General features: G+C 43.6%; 1 long non-coding RNA gene across 1 annotated transcript; it reads left to right on the forward strand.

Annotated features, from left to right (window-relative positions):
* The first annotated feature begins 6,200 nt into the window (after positions 1 to 6,200).
* LOC139060476 (uncharacterized) lies at positions 6,201 to 13,870 on the forward strand. The gene is made up of 3 exons (XR_011514847.1): positions 6,201 to 6,322; positions 7,557 to 7,643; positions 13,773 to 13,870. It is a non-coding gene; the product is annotated as an uncharacterized lncRNA (long non-coding RNA).
* Positions 13,871 to 17,343: the final 3,473 nt, after the last annotated feature.

Consider the following 17,343-nt stretch of genomic DNA (forward strand, 5'->3'; position numbering starts at 1 on the left):
GGCACTCGGCGCACTGTCATCGTCGCAAATCGGTTTCAATCTAGACCCGTGGGGCCGCGCCATGCGCAGCAGTGGCCGGAGTAGCACCCCCCCCCCCCTTCTCTACACTCGCCGCGGTGTGTTACGCGTGACGGAAGACGGCGCGCTTCCTTCCCGATTTCCCGCCTTGAACAAGTGAGATTGCGACGCGATTGTCTGCTCATCCTCCCATGTTTTCACTCACACATACAGAATGCGGCGCGTAATCGACGATGTTATTGGCCTTGGACTTCATAGGGGACATCACGGAGACCGATAGAAGAATCGCTCCTGGAATGTCCATATAATTGCTATCGCAATACAAACATTGTCCTGGCTGCCACATATTTTCCTTTAAATACAGAAAGCAACAGAGAATGTTTCGATGCAATAAAGAAGAGATAAAAAGTAAAGCAAGGAAAACATACCGCTACCTCAATTCAATCGTCTGAGTTACAGATATCACGTCCTTTACCTTACCACTACGCCACACTGGTATCTGGTGAATAGGGAATTATTTGCCATGTCATCATCCAGGCAAATGTTCAGTTTCGCACAGACATGTCTCTCAAAGACATGGTAAATGCGCTGTCGCCTCGCAACTAAACCTTACGCCTCTATCAGAAAGAAAATGTTTTTGTCCGTATTCAACAGTGTGCCTAGAAGTGTCACAACATGGATTTGTTTCTCGATAGGTAACGTTACTTCGAAAGAAGTGTTAAATGAACCGCTATTGAAGCATGGTGTACGGGCTGTCTGTGCTAGTTTCCTTAGCCGTTTCTTCTTCTTTGCGCAAGAGAAATGAAATATTTCCTTAGTTCCATAATTCATTTCAATCGACACGCCTGTGTAGGGTCACATATCTCCGCCAGAGATGCATCGGTTCGCACGGCTGGTAGCCTTAGGCGACGGCACGTGTACGTATGATTATACCGCGTCTCACCGGGGCTGATCGCTTGGTATGGCGACATTGTATACGCGAAAAATATGTCGATTGAAAAACACCGATGCGAAAGCCGAAATACAGAATGATTTATCCTCATTAGACTGGTTCATTACTGCGCCTAGACGGGCCGATATCGTGTAGACGGACTCGGTGGTTACGGCCGGCCTGACCTTTGGTGGAAGCGAATGATCTCTGCGTGGGTACCTGGCGAATGCTAAAATTGCTGCATTTGACCCTCAGAACCTTTTAACTATCATATTTACTACACCAAGGAAAGTGGAAGCTCACGAAGCACGTCAAATCTGTTATCGATGCGGTAATGTCAACTAGCGCTTTGCTTCCCGAGATACGTTCTAACGCATATGAATGACTGCTGGGTTTCGTGTCGACTGCACAACAGTACGTCAGCTCGCAGTCATCGGTTGCGCACCAACTACTAAAGAACTAGACATGATCTGCGTTTGGGGAATTTCGCTGAAGAATGTAGCTCTCCGTACAAACAAAAGCGAACTGCAAAATAAAAACTAAAGTGATTTTCACTGTCGCATATGCATACACGGTCAGAACAGCTCACGTACCTGTATTCCAAGCTGCGACACAAAACAGACATCTTTGACTCCATAGTATAGCTTCACTTGGGATAGGCGACTAGTAACTGCCGACAAAGTTGTATCAAGCATTAAATATTGAACAGTGCCTATACTCTTTGCATACTGGAAGCGGCGCACCACAAATGCAAGCAGCGCAGTTTCCTGTGCGAGCAAGCGAACTTTAGTGACAACCAGAGAGTTACAATATCACACCAGTGAAACCAGTGGTTAGTACAGTGCAGGGGCGTAGCCAGGGGGGGGGGGGGGCTTATGGGGCTTCAGCCCCCCCCCGAAATTTTTTCGTGCTGTCCATGCGCCGCCGACCAAAGCGACCCCCGGCACAGGAAATCACTCTGGATTTTGTCAAGGGTGTCTTTCTGACGCTCGAAAAGACATTTAACCGCGGAGATTGCGAACTCGGGCTGGATTTCGTGGCAACGCCCATACACCGGGAGTCACATAACGCCAAGCAGTCCCATCCGAGCGCAAAGTTTCAAGGGCGCTTTGATGGTGAGCGGGCTCGCCGCGGCATCTCACTGAGGCCACGGAATCTATGGAGCGCATGGATATTAATTGCGAAACTTTATGGGTATACATCTCATAAGCTTTTGATGTGAAAGGTGCATTGACATTTCCAAAGTTGTGCTTAAGATTTTCAATTGCGGAACTTTGTGGGTTTAATGTTGTTATAAACATTTGACGTCAAAGTTCCATTGACTTTTCTAAAGTATTACGTCGGAACATACAACGAGACAAACCAAATCAACACACTAACAGACGAGTTGACAAAGCACGCAGCGAGGTCCAATGAGACGAAGCGTTGGGGTGGTTCATTTGTGCCGTCATGTAACATAAAAAAATATCAACATTTTTTAACCTACGCCAAAACATCCATGTCAAGACGCTAAGGCCAGCCAGAGTAACTACGTTCTTATTTACTTTTTCTACTTTGACTTTTATTCGCGAGGACACATTGAGCCTCTTCAATTTTTTTTTTTTGTTCTCGCTACCCTACCCGCGGGCTGCCAGAGCCAGCCAGAGCGCATACGTTTTTCTCGTATGGCCTCTACCACCGCGCGGTGAACTTCGGTGCGCGTTCGGTTTGCTCTGGCCGAGTGGATTTTCACCTGACAGAGTTTTGGACGCTTTCTGGCTAGCAGACGAGAAAAAAGAACAATGGGCGCTCGCCGCCATCACTGTGGGGACTCGAAGGATTGCACCTCATTCCTTAAGCGGAACCTTTCCGGAAAGTCTTGTTTCGCCGGTGTACGATACTGAGCAGTATGCGTGTGGTTCTGAGTGGACCAAGCGTATCATGTTTTCTTCGGTATTCCTTCCGTAGCCCCATTAGGTGCCAGAAGTAGGCATTCAATTCTGGCCAACATACTTTCCTATACGTTATTTTTTTTTCATTTCGGTGCCTCCGCCCCACTCATGTGATCGGGTATCACAATGAGGATGATGATTTCTTGTTTGCAGTTGTGATCGGGGACGAACCTTGGTGCCACTACTACGAGCCTGAAACACGACGACAAAGCTTACAGTGGAAACATTCGAATTTACCACGCACAAAGAACGCAAAGGCCATGATTTCCGCTGGAAAGGTGTTGTTTACTTTTTTTTTTCGATCGTCAGGGTCCATTACTGATAGAATTTGCTAAATCTTGAGAGGCTATCAATTGTTTTCGATATTGTGAAACGCCAGAACGGCAGCGTGTCGCAATCAAGAAAGAACAACGTGGAAAATTGACGAATGGGGTCATCTTGTTCCACGACAATGCCTGTCCTCACGTCGATTATGTGGTTAATACAAAACTGGCAAAGTTCAAGTGGAAAACGCTGCAACATCCGCCATACAGCTCAGACCTGTCACATTGCGACTTCTACATTTTGGGGCAGCCGAAAAAACAGCTCAAGGGAACCAGATACAGACTTTTTGAAGCAGCAACCCAAGGAGTTTTACAAGACGCGAATCACGTGACTCGTTAGTCAATGGGACAAATGCCTCAATTCTCATGAAGACTACTTTTAATTAAGTACCCCGTTGTTGGCTCACATTCATTTGACTTGCCCTCGTATATCTTGCAGAACTCCTGCTTTTTATACGTGCTCTCTGTCGCGACTATAACTTCGGTGCAATTACTCACGATACACGACAGGGGACAGCTACTCCTGCGTAATACATTGGAACAAACGACAGCGTCATTGAGATTTTTCACTGGCCATTGCATATATACAGGAATGTAAGCACGGTTCTTGAATGACAAAGTTTCTTTAACATATTTGTCCTCAACTTGTTCAGTTCATTGCCTTTTAATTTTTCATATCAGCGGAATGCACTGCTTTCCTGGTTTCGAACTGATATAGTTCTAAAGTTCGTGTGACATTTTCTTTACCTAATAAATAGACGAAAATGTGGAAGCAGTGATATCAGTTATATTGGGCAAAATTTTTGGCACATACGAGTATATTGTTTTATGAAAAAATACATATTTTATTGTTTTGACAGTGCGTAGCGTTCAAGAATTCGTTTGCAGCATCTTTGGCAATGACAATGCAGTTATTATTCATGTATTTGATCCCTGGACAAATTGTTTAAGAGGAAGCTTTAGCTCGGGCCCAATCCGACGCGGCCTATTCAAATACTTCTAAAACGCAGAAACGCTTTTCTGAGATAATCCCGCTTATCGGTTTTATTGAAATTGGTTGCATTTGAGAGAGAAAGTTAAAACCTAGTGTCTGTTGGAAACAGAACTTTGATTTAGAACCTGAATTTTGTTTAAAATATTTTGAAAAATTCGAAAGTTTGAAAAAATAGAAGCACGACGTTTACAAACTAATAGCTATGCATGAACAATAGACATTGTGGTTCTGTAAACGGCATCTATTATAACAGTCAAAGTGGACAAGTTTGCTACGTCAATTTGTATCTTACGTGAATTGGTTACGTTGTGTACAAGGGTTCTGCAAAAGCCGTATTTCCACAAAACAAAATTTTTTTGAGATTCATGTGTAACATATCTATTTTGTCCGCTGTAGATGTACTATTAGATGCAATTCACAGAATTGTGATATCCTTTTGCATTGTTGAGTCACGGAGTTTTAAACTTGATAGTTTCGTTTTCTGAAAATGTTCGATTATGGCCAATTTTTATTAAGTAAGTGACCACCTAAATGAAAAATTCGAAACCAGCAGTCACTAGAATTAAACTTTGTCTTTTAAATGCAAGAAACCTCCTCAAATTTGGTGAAGTGGTTGCAGGGAAAAACGAATTCCCCTTCTACATGTATTTAAATAAGAGCACCCGAGCTAAAGCTTCCTCTTAAGGATGACGCCGAGCTGCAATACCCCCCCCCCCCCCGCGAACAATATTTCGGGCTACGCCACTGGCCCAGTATATATATATATATGTATGTGTGTATATATATATATATATATATATATATATATATATATATATATATATATATATATATATATATATATATATATATATATATATATACATGGGGCCAGTGGCGTAGCCCCCCCCGAACACAATTTCTGGCTACGCCACTGCAGAAGGCATGGACGACAGGAGCGCAATACGCACACATTCACCACACCAACACGAAACCAATGCGGGTGACACGGGTGTAACCCGCGCCAACCGAGTGCTTAATCCTCGTAGATTTGATGCTTTCTGACTGAATAAGTTACAACGCGCACGGAAACATCGCACACTGGACGTGTACCTCCGAGATCATGTCAACAATTTCTAATGCTACAGTAGAGGGTGACGAAAGCAACAAGTCGTTTAAAACGAAGTGACGGCGCAGGTAGCACGGGTCAATGCACGGGCAGTAGCGCAAGGCGTCGTGGGTGGGCATGGATGGGCTTCAAAACAGCTGAAAGTAAGCGGCAAACTTTCCGGAAGGGAGCAAGGACTTGGCTCGCCAGCCTCGACCAAGCACGGCGGACCGCACAAGCCAGTGGAGTTCTGGGCTAGGGGCTCCACCCCATCGCTTTCCACACCGTTTTATTTTCTTTTTTACTAAACCTTTATATACATATTTCTTCAAATTTCAGCCCAGAGAAGGCTTCCTAAGAATGGCATACGCAAGTCTCGAAGGCCATCTTTTTACTGCCCGCATGCGGCGGAAGCTTCTGGAAATCGAAAATACGTCATAGAACTTCTTTCTGCGCTAAAGTATAGCGGATAATATAAACTATGCGATGGTTGTTTATGTATTGCAACATTTATGTGCAGTTCGGTGCAACAAGGCACAAAGCGAGTGTGTGCTGGTTATAATTTTAGTCATCGCGGAGGCCAACCAAACTCCCAAGTTCACAGGCGGCGCCACCCACCAACCCATTTCAAAGTCGTTGCTCATAGTATCCATCCACCAGTCTTGTTCCCTTGTTTACGTGTGCTGTCGGTCGTACGGGTTGCTACGATGTGTTTGTTTGATCGTGTTTTTGCGTTTGGTGTAATGAATTGTGACTTAGTTCGCGTGCACAAAAGTGCCAGAAGATAGCTTGTGTCTCGCTGCAAACTCGCGGTATGCGTGGTGCGCCAGGCAAACGTGGACCAACGATTTTCATGCCATGGAGTGCGTTCCCTTTGTCCGTGGTGGTTGTGGAGAGTTCGGTCGACGCCGCAAAGAAATGATGCGCATTATTAGCGTTGCGCAGGTCGTCCACTACGCAACTGCACGTATGCGGGAATAACTTTGCAGCTCCGGCAACTTGGAGGGCGCTTTTCGACCGCATCGTACCATTTAAAAGGTGAGTACAGGCATGCTGTGCTTGCTTCTCGTGTGTGCCTAGAGTGCCTTGCGGGCGCAAGAAATCGAACTCCCACGACGACATTGACCGTGCCGATGCTTGCTGAGCGTTGGTTGACATAATTTGCCTGCGCAAGTTTATTGGCTTAATGCTAAATTTAAAGTCTTGGTGAGCGCTTTCTTCCGATGAGAGGGATTAGGTTCGGCAACAGTCCTCATTTGCGCGAGCTGCCACTTTTCTGCTGAAGTTGGATAATAAAGACTCATCTGCCTCTTTACCTATTCTTACTGCAATGACGTTTCCTCTCTTACTTATGCTTCGAGGTTGTAAATGTCTGTCTAAGCGGTTGTTGGTTTGTGAGCACTTATTGGGAAAAAGTATAAACACCATGCAAGTGATCTTTCGCGCGACAGCGACGCGATGTAGATGGCTGTCGCGCTCGCTCGTTCCCTACAAGTCGTGCCCTATGCGAGCGACGACATTGAGAGCCGTCTCCCCGGTTTTGCCGGTATGAGGGCAGCAAATACGCGCCAAAAGTGTGCATTATTAATTTAGTTTGCTGTGTTTTACTCAAAGGAGCAGCGTAAAACATTTCTTTAAAGTCTTGCAGTAGGTTCTTAACCTTGCACGTATGAAAATAGTCGTTTGCTTGTTCCGTGCAACAAGCGGTAGTACTCGACTGATGTAGTACATCCAGTTCCGGCTTCGCGCTGTTGTCTGTTCGCTCATAGCACTTCTGGGCGACGAGCGACGAATTCTAGATTTCCAGAACCAGGCGACAAAGAATGAGCGATATGTTCGCGCGACGGCCCGTTTTCTCGCTCAAAGCCGTCGCGCGTCGCCGTTGCGCACAAAATCTCCCTCATAGGGTTCGGGCAAAAAAAATTTAAGCAATTGCGGCTTGCTACTACTACAGCTTACGTTTTGAGACAAGGTGTTTTGACATAAATAGAGATGACAAGGGAAGGTTGCTTAACCGATAGAAAAAAATGAATTGTTACGTAAACAAACATTTGTTTGTAATGTACTGTAGCTGTAGGTCTTAAAAATTTTATTGTCATGAAGAGGTCCCTATTATCACAACATTCATCAGTAACTTTGACCTTGTGCTTTGTTCCCACCCTGCAGTGGTGCAAACATTGTTGTTGTGACTTTTTCTGTGCTCCTTGCATGTGTTCACAATGACTTCTTTAAAGTGCCACTGCTATAAGTTAACACAGAACCTATCTTGCAGTGGCAAGGCCGTGACCAACAACAGTGTCCACGTCAGGGAGGAGCTATGGCTGCAGCAGCACTGTGTGTAATCGGATGGTCTGGTCAGGTATGACTGAAGTGTATGTGTTTGCAAAAGTAGGATCTCGGTATCATTCGTCAATAAGTTTATGGACATATTACTCAGCAGTGCTTACTAAATAGGCTAAATATCTGCTCAACTTTATTCAACTTGCTGCTTATTTGTGTTTGTATATATTATGTACACATTACCTTGTTCACTTTAAAGCTAGATCTAACATGTCTTGAGGTATATTTTTTCTTGCATCCATCACTTCGCTGCGCGTTACATTTTATTTTGCTTAGTACACATTATATCTACCTCTTGTTATTTTGTTTTATTGATTTGAAACTTTCCTGTGTTATACCTTTTATATCCACTTTTTTTTTCGTTTAGGCTACACGCTTGTGCAGTTTCTGCACACGTAAGCATTAAACGTGTAATGGGCCAAATATGTCACAGGTCTAAGTATGCAGCATGCTTACCATTGTTTAACATTGGTATTACAATTATTGTGAGGGTTACTTGCACGAACAAGACTAATTGAAAAAAGTTGGACAAGACAGTGCACTAGACTTCAACTTACAAGCTTTATTCAGAAAACACGCAATGAGGCCCCACCTTATGCTCAAAAATATCTGCAGACAGATGCATAAATAAATGTGCCACATGGGAGGAAACCAAATGCACAACAAAGCCAATACCGCCCACCACAACAAGCCATTACAAAGCATTCAGCAGGTTCTTCTCAAGGTACAACAAACACTCCTTTATCAGTGAGTTCCAGTGAAGGAGCGCTTACACATTCATCAACAGCCTTTGAAATGCCAAACACCAAATATTTCCTTATATAACTGCCTGCCAAACCATCTGAACACTTGCTTGTTTTGAAAACACAGGTAGCATTTACGAGCACATCTTTGGCAGTGGTCAGCCAAACGGGCAGTGCCTGCTAGAGCGTTTACAGCGTTCCGGTGCTCCCTAAGCCTCTCATTCAAGAACCTGCCCTTTTGTCCAATACAGCACTTTCTACAGGGAAGTGAAATCCTGTATACCACCCCCACATTGCAGTTAAAAAAGTGGATGACATGCTGCTTAGTGCATGTACCCTGATTCCCGGCGTTGCTTACCAACCTGCACATTCTTGCGAGCTCTAGTGGTGCTGAAGAAAACACCTACACTGCACTGGTTTGCCACGTTGTTTAGGTGGTGGGACACCCCATGTACAGATGGCACAGCCACAGGGCACCCACTGGGACGTGCGTTATTGCACCGAGCAGCTGCCAGATCTGTTTTTACCTCTTTAATGAGGCTCCCACTAATTGACACCAAGGTGTTATCGAGATACCCGGCCCTACATAAATGGCTCGCTTGTTGCTGAGCGCTGCAGGAAACCTGGTGCACAAGATTTAACCAGAACAGCTCTCGGGCAGCTAGGAGCTATGCATCCTTTAACATGGAGTATGCCAAACGGTAGTCGAGCAAGGGCTTCTTTTTCCTAAGAGAGTATATATAATAAAGGCAAGTATGATTTAAAATTATACGAATATCGAATGATTGCAGGCGATCATCTTCTGGCAACTCATGTGTGAACTTGAGTCCTACTGAACACTGTTCGAAAACACCCACAATGTTTTTAACAGCAAAGCCAGCACAACAAGAAAGTCATTGGCACTACCACATTGCCCACTGGATGTGCAGTAACGCATGTCCCAGTGGTAGCCGTGCAGCGCTGTCATACGTACACAGGGTGTCTCACCGCCTAGAAGAAAGGTGGCGAACAAGTTTGGTGTAGGCATTTTTTCAGCACCGCTAACGCTCACAAGAATATGCAAGTTGGTAAACATTGCCGGGTGTCAAGGTACATGCACTAAGGAGCATGTCACCTGCTTTGTTAACTGAAATGTAGTGGTGGTATACTACATTTCACTTCCCTGTGGAAAGTGGTATATTGAACAAACAGGTGCCTGAATGAGTGGCTTGGGGAGTACCGGAACGCTGTAAATGCTCTCACAGGCGCTGGCTACTTGGCTGATCACTGTTAAAGTACCCATAAATGCTCCCCATGTTTTCATAACACGCCAGTGCTCAGTCAGTTTGCCAGGCAGTTATATAGGGAAATGTTTGGGGTGTTTTGCATTTCGAAAACTGCTGATGAATGCATAAGCACTCCATCACTGGTACATCGCTGATAAATAAGTGTTGTGTCTTCAGAAAAATCTGGTGAATGCTTTGTAATGGCTTCTTGTGGATGCTTATCAGCTTCTATGTGCATTTCGTTATCCCCCTATGTGGCACATTCGTTTATGCATCTGTCTCCACATTAACTGAGCATGCGGTGGCCTGTTTGCGTGTTTCTTCTGAATAAAGCTTGTCAGTTGAAGTCTACCGCTTTGGCTAGTCCGACCTTTATTCCATACACCTTGTTTGTGCTAGTAACTATGTCACAGGAGCTGTGTCAACGCCAACTAGCCCAACCTTCTCCATTAATTTCACAATTATTTCTCAAGTTCCCAGAACAGTGGACACGAGCTTGAATTTCTTTAAATGGTACATGAAGGCCAGTATTCACTGTGCTGTAAGTACTACAGCAGTGAGGAGTTTTCTAGTAAGCTTGCTTTCTTTCTCTACATTTTTTTATATTCTTCTTAAGCTATACCCATTCATGCAAGTAGGCATTGTGACAGAGTCTGTGTCCAGTTGCATCGTTTTCGACTTTGTCTATACTGCATAGACCACATAGTTGGTACATAGTTCAGTCTATTGATGCACTACCATTAAATAAGCATGCAGTTTTGCACATGCAAGATTGCCTGCTCGCTATTGCTAAAGCATTTGCTGGTTATTGCTATGTTGCTCATCAAGTGAACTTTATTTCAACAGCACCACACAGAACATCTGCTTGGCAGTGGTGTAATTTTAATAGTTATTATCAGCCAACAAGCTCTAAGTCTACAGCTGTCCAGAAATAATTCTATTAGTTTGGGTCTCTCCACATATTTGGTTAGCACAGTGGGCTGTTTTCTATTTATTCTGCTTGGTGCTGTTCAGGTGAGAATATTTTCAACTAGGAAGTACGAAGTGTAATGCTGTCAAACGCCTTTGATTACTGGGCAGATGAATTGAAAGCATTGTACGTAATCGAAAAAGTATTTTTCACAAAATACTAGTGTCATGAACAAGCATCATATGCACTGCAACTCATGGTTTTATGTTGGTATGCAGGTATTTCAAGTTAAGGGTGCTTGTGCATGTATTTTGCACATATTAGCTAATGCTTTAGCTATATGAAACTGCCTATGTTCTGGCTGCTGAAGTCAAACTTGTGGTTGATGAACCTGCTTGTTTTTGCTGTGCACTGACATTTCTGTTGTTTCTTAAGGGTTGTAGCCATGTCACAACTGATGTATTGCAGCAATGTCAAAGGTAGCTTCCACCCATTATTGCTACAGTGTGCCAACAGACACCTGTCGCCGTATTTGTGCATTTTCTGAGAACGAGCCGTATCCTCTAGGTGAAATTTGTAGTGTCGTTTTGAGTTTGCCAGTGAGTTCATATAACTCTTGAGGACAAAATTTACACAGTGAAGGAAGGGAGACCATACAACATGACCAGTGATGACTGAATTTGATAGAAGGAATAAAATTAACACTGAATGTGTGCTTATATTGTGCACAAGTTCCTTCAGAAGGAAAATGTGAGTTGTAATACAAAGGTGAAAAATCACAATAAACAGTATTTGCGTAAAAAAAGGTGAATAGTCAGACTAATTTCTATCCCTTGTCATCTAGAAAGCACGCCTTTTTTCATGCATTCATAATGGGGGCTTGCTCACACGTCTTGTGGTATGCCTCTCTGATTTATCTTGTCAATTTTTCACCGTGGGTGGAAATAGATAAACTAATTTAATCTGGCCTCAAGCCCTATCGCGGCGATGCACGGCCAAGTCAGACGAGCATGCCAGTCTTCTCAGTAAAATGTGGTGATTTCTTTGGTACATATTTAGTTCCTAACATTAGAATGCAGTACACTGCCCCTAACACGCACTAGACATATTTCGTGGTATGTTTAACCAAGCGTACCTCGCTTGCCTGCTCGCTTTTCTCAGTTCACTTGTGGATTGTGCTGCATACCTGCCTACTTTATTTTTTCGCTCGAAATATGTGTGCATAGCATTCCACAAGCGCATTGAGAAAGGCGTCCAGACAAGGGAGATTTGTATAAATTACCACTAAATGTCTTGTGTCCGTCATTAGTAGTGTAGTCTATGCCTCTGTTCATGTGTATGTTTGGTCAAATGTACAGGGTCGTCAACTCTTGGCATGAACACGACTCAGCGTGACCACGCCCCGCGGAGTGCCAGCGTGCATGGCGCAGGGGGGGGGATGTGGAGCTTCGTGTCATCTGCTAAAGTGCGGGAGCACGCCATGCTTTAGCGGATGACACACGACATGAAGTCCCACCTCTAAGCCCCTGTGCGCCTGCACCGCTTAGCTCCGTTGCACAGCCATGCCATGCGCGCTGGCAATCCGCGGAGTTCGGCCACTCTGCACCATCTTCGTACTAAGAATGGACGGTCTTGTACATGGGGCAGACTGGCCGGTGTATAAGCATGTGCCCAGGAGAGCACCATTATTCACTCAAGGGACAAGCATGCTCATCCCACTTGACAATGCATTGACACAACTGGTGATATACGCCAGATTTAGATTGTTCATCTCTTTTGTTTACTCAAGGCAACCGATTGATCAACAATATCACTGAGGCATACCATTTAAAAAAGAGGGACATCTGTCAGCCAGTGCTCATTATGATTGCATTACAAAGAGGAATACTCTCTAAATGACACAGAATAGTGATCACTCTGTGCTTATTTGTTCTATTTTTATGCAAGTACTGTTTATCATGATTTTATACATTTGTATTGCAACTTGTGCCCTTTGTTTTAAAAGATCGCTTGTGCAGTGCAAGGGCACACACAGTATAAATATTATGTTTAATTTTTGCATCAAAATTAATGTTGAATTGGTAGTTTTCGTGTCTTGTTGTCTTCTTTCTGTCCCTTGTGTCACTCAAAAGGTAAACATTAAATACACCAACTTTCTTAATTACTTGCCCGTCAGTGTTGATAAACATGAAATGTTGTTTTCAGGCAGAGTATTCTTACCATTTCTCATTTCCGGTCAGCATAGTGCTAATCCTTTGGCTGTTTATAAAGCGTGCTAATATGTACTTCTGATTAATGCAAAACTTAGTTCTAGTTGGTGGTAGCTGAACTTGGACATCATGACAAGTGCAAGGGCACACACACACACAAAGAGACACAGTCTGAACGGGCGCTAGACATCAACTGAAGGGCTTAATGACAAAAAGCAGCAACGCACATATTGCGCAAAAACCTACAAAAAGATGTAGAAGGCGCAATTGTCCCTAAAGAGAATTCCGCTGCCGCTGTACTAGCGCTGTACTGTTACAACAAACATTTCAAACCTGGTCGCAGTAAAAGGAGCGTGCACACCGAGTTCTGAAGTTTGAAGTTGTGACGGGACTTGGCGTATTCATCGCTGCAGTTTAGTCATGACGAAAATATAACTGCTGAGATCAGTGAGTGGTGCGAGTGGTTTTCAGAGCCCACAAAAGAATTCACTTGTTTTCAACCATGCAAGGGTAATCATACTTTCAAGGCATGTCTCCAGTGTTCTTTAGAACAAGGCCATGTAGTGAGTGATGGTGGTGGATTTTGGAGACTGGCGCGCGTTGGTCTCTAGGTAACATGAGCTGCACTGTTCTCCGTGTGACACTGCAATCTTGGAGGCCTTGACGTCACTCGTTCTTGCACTGTTCTCTGCATGGTGGTGCGCCTATTTGAATCAATTGTTTCACTTTCTCTGTTAATTTCATTATTGCAAGGTTAGACTGTACGAGATATGAGTGTTTGCTGCCCTTAAAATGGAAAAATTTTATTAGTTTAAACCTTTACACAAAAATGAATTTCTTGGTGAGGTTGGGTTTAACCCCAGTGTCTTTTAAAACTTGTTCGAGGGGCAGAAATTGGAAATTATAGAGTTGCATCAGAAATTGACGGACCTAATTAACCTATATCATATTGTTTTATACAAGTGCGTTTTAGTGTTAAGAATACTGCTCAGGAAAAAAAACACTTCATATCTATTGCAGGTACAGATTGGTGTGGGATTTGTGATGCCACTCAACAAGTGGCATTACATATTCAAGTCTGCTTCCGACGGAAAGTGCCCATTAGAGGTGGCATGGCATCTGTGGACACCAGTGCAAGCAGGTAAAAGCAGCCTGACTGGACAGGCCTGCCGAACAATGTGCCACGCATCTGGGAAGCTTCCGGCAACACCGGAGAAAGTGGCTGCTTTGAAAAGTAAGTCAACAGTCACCTCATTTAAGAAACATAACTGCATATCTGCAAGTTATCTGAATGAGTTAGCATTACATGATGTATACAGAGCGACAAGAAATTCCAAAGCAAGAATGAGGCAAGTGCCTATATATTATATCTTTTTCTTCTGCTGTATATGCACTGTGTCTCGACACACAATTTAAATGTCTCTGTGCGTATGAAAAGCAGCACAAGATAATTTCGGGATATGGGTTTCCTGCGAAAACCGCCCACAAAGCTTCCCCCATAATCAGTTTCAATTAAAAACAATCAAGAAAGTCGGGTGGCTACACGAGCGGTTAATTTTGACAGGACCTTTACAGCTTGCATTCACCTGCTGCTCATTGTCTTCACAGAAGTGAACATTTAAGCACCTCATTGTTTTTAAAATTTCTAATGTAGACTTGGCATGCGTTATTGTAGCTTTTCACGCTTCAGCTTTCATTACACTTTTTTGAAATAATGCTTCTCAAGAAAATTGGGTTCCGACACAGCTTGGCAAATTGTATGGTCTAAAAGAAGCTTTTTAAACCACTGCCTTCTTAAGTGTTGACTGTGGTCACCTGATGTGCTGCTTTACAATCTGCAGCGCTCACAGCCATGCAATTTCAAAACACTATTCTCATTATTGGGATGTAAAGTTATAAACAGGGATAAAGTGCCTCAGAAAGGGTAGCCAACGTTTCGTTAGGAAGACCTATCTTCTCAAAGGCTGCCTCGTCATCCTCGGCATGTTAGTTTTCAAGTGTTAGTGGAGTGACGTCACATGCAGTTGTCGGGAGTGGCTGGTTGTAAAGGGAGAGACTTTAAAGAGAATGAGCGCAGTCACTTGATGTCTGTAAGCATGATTCCTAAACGCAGGAACAATAGTGGGAGTGGGAAGGCGGGGAGAAAAGGAGAAAAAAAAAGACACCAAGAGGGAAAGAAAGAACAAGAAAAGAAAAAGAAGGGCAAAGGAAGGTGTTGGGGAAGCAAGAGGTTAGGGAGCATTCAGGGGTGTCTTTGGCAGCATGTTCTTGTGGCTTTAAAGGAGCCGGTGAGGCGGTCAGTGCTCGAGTAACAAAAACAACCCGAAAAGACATTAGTTGAAAGAATGACTTGAGTAGCATAGCAGCAATGCGTCGGATAATTTAGAAGGAGTTAAGATGGCAGCAAGGAGTCCGGAATGCAGTGCATAGGGCAGCTGGAAGGCAGCGGCATGGTCTTTCTAGGGACGTTAGTCCCAGTAGCTCAACATACGTGTCGTCACAGCGGTACACAGAAGTGGCGATACCCTGTGTGGCTGAGGCACCAAAGAAGGTATCCTGGCGCATGGGACTTTGGAGTGTGTTGGTGAGGGTGTTTCGAAAAAATATAATAAAGAACAGACAAATATGGGGGTGAACTGAAACTGGAATAACAAATAAGAGGGTGGCATGAGCAAAAGCGGGCGGAAGCAGATGTACATGGGAAAACATATTTATGCGAACATATTTATGGGGATTCTACAGACTTCCTATTGCGCTGCACTGACAGGCCCCACACATACCTACGATACATAGACGACATATTCATAATATGGTGACATGGTCAAGACAGCCTAGATAAATATGTAGGATTTCTAAATTCTTTTCACCCAACAATAAAATTCACATCAAAATCTTCAATGGAGCGCATAAACATTCTGGACACAACAATATACATTGACACTGGGACACTAATGACAATGCTGTATGGAAACCTTTGACAAACAACAGTACCTAGAATATACAAGCCACCATCAAGCCACATTGCAAAGAAGGCATCTTTAAAGGCCAAGCACATGGCTACGTCACATGTGTGTTGAAAACCAAGACTACATAGATAGACTTGATCACCTTAAAGAAACCCTATCAAACGGGAACCACCCAAAGAGTGCCCTTCAGAAAGCCTGCACCAATGCAACCAAACCTGACTGAGCCGAGGTGCTCAAGCCCCACCCTAGGATCACAAAGAACAGCGCCTCTTCTTACTACTAAATTCTCAAACACACTGCCAAACATGAACAACATCCTCAATAAATACTACCCAATTCTCGCCAGCAACCAGAAACAAGATTTTTCCCGCCCTGCCCAGAGTAGTCTTGAGATGCAACACTATAATATTAAGGATATTCTTGTACGTGCCAAACTAAAAACAACAGCGAAGTTGGGAACCAGTCTCTGTGGCTGCCCGGGTGCTCTACATGCAAACACATTTAATCTACTACTACAGTAATAAGTACAGCATCAAATTACTCAAACAAGGTAATTTCGAGTTTCATCTGCACATCAAGCAATGTAGTCTACTGTCTAGAATGTGCCACTTGTAGCAAATAATACGTAGGTGAGACAGGACAAAAAATTCATAAAAGACTGAACGGTCATCGCGCAGATACAAAACAATTTACCTAAAGCAGTAGCCAGCCACTTCCATGAACATGTCATATGTGACAAAGCAAGGCTCTATAGACTACAAATTTCCGCTCACCTCGCTAGAGGAAATATATGGAATCATACCTCATACACAAGTTTAAATGCCTACATCCAATGGAAATCAATTTAACACATAGCAACTTAGAATCTTTAAAAACTTTAAAGCTGTAACTTAAATCGGAAAGCCTCATGTCATCAACCAAGGCACAAAACACATTGTGCCACCACCTAAACTTAATTCTTAAGCTCACCTATTCCACCGTTTCTAATTTTTACCTGCTTACTACTTAATTTATTATATTCTTTCATGTTTTAATGTTTATATCAACTGTATGACCCCTTTTCCCATGTACACCTGCCTTCGGCCGCTTTTGCTCATGTAACCCTCCTATTTGTTATTCCACTTTCAGTTCCCCCCTTTTGTCTGTTTTCTATCATATTTTTTTAACACCCTCACCACCACAATCCAAAATCCCAGATGCCAGGATACCTTTTTCTGCGCATCAGTCACACAGGGTATCACCAGCTCTATATACCACTGTGACGACACCTGCGTTGAGCTACTGAGGCTGACATCCCTAAAACACCATGCTTCTTCCTGCCAGCTACCACATGCCTTGCATCCGAGACTCCTTGTCGCCATCTTAATTTCTTCAACATTACCCGACGCGTTGCTGCTACGCTACTCAAGTCATTCTTTCAACTGATGTCTTTTGGGGTGTTTTTTGTTACTCGCAGACTGACCGCCTGACCAGTTCTAAAACGGCAGAAACATGCCGCCAATGACACTCCTGAATGCTCCCTAACCCCTCACTTTCTTAACACGCTCCCATGCCCGTCTTTTTCTTGTCTTTCTTTTTTTGCCTCTTGGCATGTCTTTTTTTTCTCCTTTTCTTTCGTTTCTTTT

The sequence above is a fragment of the Dermacentor albipictus genome, chromosome 5 (assembly GCF_038994185.2).
Source record: "Dermacentor albipictus isolate Rhodes 1998 colony chromosome 5, USDA_Dalb.pri_finalv2, whole genome shotgun sequence".
NCBI lineage: Eukaryota > Metazoa > Arthropoda > Arachnida > Ixodida > Ixodidae > Dermacentor > Dermacentor albipictus.